The sequence below is a fragment of the Vidua macroura genome, chromosome 9 (assembly GCF_024509145.1).
Source record: "Vidua macroura isolate BioBank_ID:100142 chromosome 9, ASM2450914v1, whole genome shotgun sequence".
Taxonomy (NCBI): Eukaryota; Metazoa; Chordata; class Aves; order Passeriformes; family Viduidae; genus Vidua; species Vidua macroura.
The window spans coordinates 5,339,653-5,346,581 of NC_071579.1; positions in this window are offsets into that span (position 1 = coordinate 5,339,653).

Consider the following 6,929-nt stretch of genomic DNA (forward strand, 5'->3'; position numbering starts at 1 on the left):
GAATGCTGCTTCCCTCTGGCATTTTTTCTTTTGCTCTTCCTTTACTCACCTAAAATAATCTTTAAGCCTTGAGAGACTACTAGACATTATAGCCTTACCTCTTCACGGACAGGGAAGCCTTTCTAAGGCTTCTATTCTTCTACCACACATATTTATTTAAATTAAAGTTATAAGCACCTTTATTGGCTCATAACTCTCGATTATTTTTTTCAGGTTTTAGCCCCTACTTCTTAATCTCATATATAACTTCAATAATAATTTCAGTTCAGCTCTTTCTTTAACAGCCAGCCCTACAGGACAGCAGCCTGCTCTACCTCTCCCTAAGTGCCTCTGGTGCATCCCCACCCGTGGGCTGGGGCTCCAAATAAGCTCGGCCTGGGGGCTTTTCTGCTTTCTAAGCCTTGACTAGCAACACTAATCTCTAGCTCAGCACAGTCTTAGACCCTGCTGCTCTGGGCCTGGCCAAGCATGTTTGTTTCCCTGGACCCGATTCCAGCCTGGGGACTGACTGACCACCTGGACTTAAGACCTGTTTCATCCCTACAGAGGTGCCTGATGCCTGGATTCTCAGGGGGTGCTCAGCACTCTCTCCTCCAGCTCCAAGAGGAGGTAAAACCTTGGCTACTTATTTTATATTCTAAAGTCAGCAATTTATCACAATTTGTTGCTCTTGCTGAATATTTTCCACTGTCCAGGTGGTTCCTGGGTGGCATCTTCCCTGGAGCAGTGCTGTTTGTCCCAGTGCTTTTTCCACTGAGGGCAGCAGGGGCTGTGGTAGAGCTGGGTGGCTCCAGGGGGGGCTCTGTGGGATCTGATGCTCCTCTTCCCTCGCATCAGGATGGCAGGAGGCACCCTTGGGATCTGTTTCCTATTTGAGCTCCTGCAGCTGAGCCCTGGCACCCCACGTGGAAGCTCCTGAGCGCTGTGGGAAGGCTGTGCCTCCCACCCAGGCTTCCCTCACCAGCATCAGGGGTGCAGTCAGCTCTGGGGGGCAGTGCTGGGTGTCTGTTCCTGCCTGCTGAGCAGTTTGGTATTGCTCCTCCTGAACAGCTGCTCCTCAGCCTCACGCTGGGGTCGCTGAGCAATTTGGGAAAGGAGGGAGCGTTGTTGGCCCAGGTGTTTCACACCCCTGCTAGGTAGAGTTAACTGAGGGGGGGGGGGGGGAAATTGTGACTCCCACAGGGTGATGCCTTTTTCATCAATTGTGAAGGATTTCTTTAGTTCCTCAAAATGCCTGGAGTTTTAGTACTTACAATCAGCAATAATTGGCATGGAATATCAACGGAGCACAGCTTTCAGAAACTCATTTTCTTTTTCCTTTCAAACTGACAATAGGATTTTAAGAAAAACTTTGAATAATGGATATACTTTTGAATAATGGATGTTTCGCAGCCAAAGTCCCTTGACTTTTCTTTCTTTGCCTGAATGAGAAGCCTTTTAATTGCACAACACGTGGCAAGGAGGTACAAAATGCTTTGTGTCTTGTGCTGTTGATTAACTGATGCATATACTCCCATTAAACATTCAGAGAGGGCTAAGTGTATCCCAGCCCAAAGCTGTGTGCTATGCACGTTGGGTTTTTATCAGCTAAGACTCTGGCAGGAGATGTTTTGTGATTTTCCTTGTCTCTGTCATGGCTGTTCATTATTTTCCTCTTTTGTGTGCGTTCGTGTGTGTCTACTTTGGATCTTTTCTCTTTCTGGGGAGGCATTCTTCCACCTGGAGGTGTGCTCTGGGCTCATGCAATGGGCTGTGAGGTCACCTTGTGAAGTGAAGAAGACTCCTGAGCTGAGACTGTGGAATAAATTCTGTTTTCAAAAATAGCAGTGGGTGTTTTTTTTTTTTTTTGTTTTTTTGTTTTGTTTTTTTGGGGTTTTTTTGTGTTTTGTTTTTGTTTTTGGTTTTGGTTTTTTTTTGTTGGTTTTTTGGGGTTTTTTTGTTTTGTTTTTTTTGGTTTTTTTTTTTTGGTTTTTTTTTTGGTTTTTTTTTTGTTTTTGTTTTTTTTTTTTTTTTTTTGTTTTTTTTTTGTTTTTTTTTTTTTTTTGTTTTTTTTTTTTTTTTGCAAGGGTTTTCCTGAGAAATGGTGAAAGAGGTGCCTGGTGCCTTTGCAAGGCTGGATGTTCTGTCATGGTGAGATGGAGAAGCTGCAGTGCATGGAGCAATTTGAGTCCCCTGGATATTACTAGTGTGGGATGCAGGCAGGGGAATTTGCAGGAACAGCAGTGGTCTGGGTCTTCGTTGCTCTCATTCCATCATGTTGCTGTCTGTCCCTGGAGCTGGCTCTTCTCCAAGTTAATTTAGCTTTCATGAAAGTTTAACTCTGCTGCAGAAGGGAAAAGACAAGTCACTGTGCCCCTGAAAAATGTAAAGGGTGGTTTGGGGTCAAGTTTCTTTGTCCTCAGTTTCGCCAGGTCTTTGTGCAGTGCCCAGCACTTTGAGTGAGCCCAGATGGGCTCAGCAGAGTGAAACCCTGCTGTGTTAGTACTTCTCTAACTTCTGTTTGCACAAAAAAACCCCAACAACCCCCAAAACTTTAAACAATGACCCCATCAGCCCCCCAGTTTTCTTTCCAAGCCCAAATTCAGGCTGAGGAGCAAGCCTCAATGAATAAATGCTGCTGGAGCCTGGCTGTGTCCTGCCCCTAGCCCTCTGTGTCCTGGCTTTGAGGGACTTCAGCTCATTTTATAGAGTGAAATCCTCTGAGTCTGGACTATTTAAACTCTTGGGATTACCCCACAGAAGACCTACAGAGGCAGCCTGGGGTGGCCCAGAGGGTCCTGTGGGCTCTCTACTATCAGGATTTTATCTTTCACTGAGGGGTTTTTGTGGTCCTTGCCTCTTCAAGCCATGGGAGGCTGCCAGCTGGGTTTCTGGCTTTAAGCAGAGCTTGTTCTCTCTCAATTTTGCAGCTTCTCGCCTTAGAGTACAACTGCAATTTAGCTTTATTTCACAAAATTTGACATGACTTGAGACCGTGATTTACTGGCCTTAGAGGATACGGTGTATGTAACTGTGGAGGGTGTAAGTGGCTTTTCATGGCAGAGGAGTCATAAATTGAGATGAGAAAAAATGAGGGAAATGGGTTACTGTCCAACTTTACACGGCAGCAGTAGGAACAGGACACAGCCAGGCGATCTGTAACTGTCACGGGTCTTTATTGTCCCTGATTGCCTGTAATAAAGCTCCTGGAGCAGTGTTCAGCTGTCTGAAGAGACACAAGATGGCAATGTTTTCAAAAGGACACCCTGCAACTTCCCGGGGCTAAAGACGTCCAGCTGATCGGCTTTCCCTGCTCTGGCACTCGATGGAGACCTCGGGGAAGGGTCTGTGTCCAGTCACTCGCTCCATGGCCACCAGCAAAGGAGCCTGGGGGTGGGTGGGTGGATGTGGAAGTCTCTGGAGGCACCAGCTCCAGGAGGGCTGGTGTTGTCCTGGCCTCCCAGAGCCCTGCTTCTCCATGGCATGCACACCAGGAGGTGTTGTGGCAGAATTGTGGCCGCTGGGGTTTCTTCTTTTAATATCTACATCCCCCTCTTTGCCTTCTGTGCCCTCCACACCTTCCAACAGACCCAGATCCAGAAGGACATTTTAGAGCAAGGAGATTTTAGACACAGAATAACAACCTTCTCTTGGCTTTTTTTTTTTTTTTTTATTGGTTTTACTTAATGCCGCAAGAATAGCTGCAGGATTTGTCCCAATTAAAAATTAATTTTCCCTGGTTGAGCAGGGGGTGGTGTGGGACAGGTGGAAGAATTGCCTCTGCTTCGTTGTTTTTTTGCATTTGCCTGACAAATATTTCTGGGTCCCTTGGTATTCTATGTTAATTTTCAGCTTAAAGGTTGCAAGGCATTGCAGTGTGGCACGGGAAGGGGTGGTGTGACAGTCTCCAGGCTGCCTGTGCTCGTTTTATCCACAAATGGCTGCATTTGCAATGTGTAATGATCTCTGTAAGGCAGTTAGAAGTGAGATAAACATCAATTTTATGGCTGGGAAAACATAAGGGGTGTTGCACAGGAAAACGAGAGGACCTGAATACTGAAAACTCTCTGGCCTTCTCACTGCTGTTGGGTTTAGCTCTGGTCTCTCCATGGTCCCTGTGCATCCCAGTCCCTCCCCGTGGTGGGTCCAGGCAGGTGAGGTGCTGCAAGCCAGCCTTGAAGGAATGCAGGAGCTGCACAGCTTCTCCTTTAAGGGTGGGGGATGCAGGTAGCCAGGACTTAGTATTCACAGCCAAGAGTTAAGGAGGGTTGGCTGAAGTGGGAATGAAGTAAGAGGAAGATTACGAAGTTTTTTGGGATTTGTTTTGTAACAGGAGCTCTCGCAGAAGGCTGAGGTCATGGTTCTGGTGCATCCAGACCAGGGATGTATTTTGAGTTTCACAAATAACAGCTTTTGCAGCTCTGTTTCTTCACCAGATACAATGCGGGGTATAAAATGCTTTTTCTAGTACGCTGAATGCCTCTGGAATGCAATTAATATTCTTGCCTAAGTCTCCAAAAATTAATAGGCGTGTCTGGGAGCTGCCGAATGCGGCTGTGTGTCTGCAGGGGGGTGGTGGGGAGGGACAGCTTAATCCATCCAAACTGGAAACGATCTCACGTGGGGAAGGAAGGTGCAAAACCATGGGTGGGAACTGGAGCTCACAGAGTGGCTGCAGCAGTGAGGCCATGATGGCCAGATCACACCCACAGGATGGTGCTGAGGCAGTGCCTTGTAGGTGGGAGCAGATCCCATCTCAGCTGCTTTAGGAGACACCACATTCCTCCCACCAGCATGCCCGTGGCCTGGGAAGCTCCAAATGCCACCCCCTAGCTGGAGCAAGGGCTCTCACAGCTCCTTCCCTTTGAGCCTGAGAAGGGTGATCAAGCTAATTATTAATTAGCTGCCATTGAGACTGATTGGGGCTGAGGGCTCTCCCCATGTGGTGCAGGTGCTCAGCCTGTCTGGGAACCTGAGGCCGGGGTGGTTTTTGTTTTCTTGCTCTGCGTGACATGAAATAGGCTGCCAAATGTCTCAAAAGCTGGCAGCATGTTCAGGGCTGGTGTTTTTTGCTGTGTAGAATATTTAAGATGAGTTTTCACATTTTATGTAGTTCATTTTCTACTTGCATTTCTGCCCTGCATGATGCTCAAGACATCTCCACACACACAACCCCCCTCCAAAAAAAAAAAAAAAAAAACCAAACAAAACCCAACATTTGTTTACATATATATATTTTCACATTTATAGGGGGCTGAAGCTTGGAGATTAATAAAGCTTCCTATCAATTCTGCTTAAAAAAAAAATAAACCTTATCTCAGAACCAAGTAGAAACAACATAAATCACCTCAAATTAGCTTCAAGTACTGAAGCCACCTGAATTTCTTCTCTTGGGTCACAAAGGTTTCAGATGAGGTTGGGTTTGCTGTGGGAGACTGACCTGAGAGCCTGGGGCTGTCCATGATCAGTGCCCCAAGGAGCTGCACAAACACACTGAGGGCATGAAGAAAAATGTTTTCCACCTAATCTCGTTACTGTAACAACACCAGTGAAATCTTTTAAAGCAGAAAAATGTGATGTTTTAACATGATAGCGGTGTCCCTTCAGCTCTGTGACAAATGCTATCTGCTGCCTGGATTGCAAGCGTCCTGTAAGCCTGATGGCAGTCCTAGGGCACAGCTATGACTCCTTTAAAGTAGTAATTTCTTGGCTAGATGTGATGACGTTGAAAGGTTATCCTTTTCTTCCCCTCTTTCTAGCCCATCTGAGACTTTTTTCTCTGTTTTTTCTTCTGCCGCTTTTCATTCCCCAGCTCCTTTCCTTGGCTCTTTTTTCCAACACACTTTCCTGCTTTTGCCTTAAAGTTGGTGTTCCTCATCCATTTTAAACCACTTCTGCTCAAAGCTTTACGTTGGTGGTGGAGTTTCTCACCTCTTCTTCCCTAGCAAGAACAGGAACAGTTTCCACACATCTCAAACACGAGCGTCACAAGCTGCAGCTGCTTTTATGCAAGACAAGCTCCCAAATCTTCCTTGTAATCCAAGCCTCCCAGGTTAGGCTGGCAACAGCAGCCTAAGGATCATAGAGATGGAATAGTTTGGGTTGGAAAGGACTTTTAAAGGTCATCCAGTCCAACTCCCCTTGTAGTGAGCAGAGACATCTTCAACCAGATCAGTTTGCTCAGAGCCCCATCCAACCTGACATTCAATACTTCCAAGGATGGGGCAGCCACAGTTTCTATGGGCAGCCTTGTGCCAGGGCCTCACCACCCTCACTGTAAAAAACTCCTTCCTTATATCTAATTTAAATTGACTCCCCTTTTCATCTTTATGTGATGCTGATTGAGCCCTGCAGGCTCATATTAATGAAATATCCTATCAATTTTTGTATTTTTAAAGTGTGACTCTCATAGGGATCCTTTCTTGCATCCCCTGAGCCCTGATCTGTCCATAACAGACCTTTTCCTTCAAAACCTCCTGAAGTTTTGAAGGGCAGCTGTGAAATAAGAGGAGATGCTTAATTTCATTCTACTGCAGCAGCTCAGCAGCACAAAGACAGCGCTGCCCTGGTCTGTGTTTCTCCCAGTCGGATTTCTGTACGGCTGAGTGCTAAGGATATTTTTTTACTTGAAATCTTGAATTCTGCAGAGACCGAATGCTTATTTCTCAGGATCACCAGGGAAAATTTCTTACTCTCCCAACAGGATGTAAATTTCAAGGTCTGAAGCTATAATATATGTAGTCTTTCAACATCATTAAAGGAGGGGGTTTCTGACAGTGCCACCATGATGCAAAGCAAACTCTCCTGACTGTGAATCCCAAATCAGTCAGTGCTGTCATGTTACAGTGGAAGTAATTTGGAGGCTCTGGGAATGGGGGAGAAGGTGAGACATCACTACACTGCTGGGTGGTAGATGATGGACCTTATATCTCGCTTTTAATGTGGTTTTC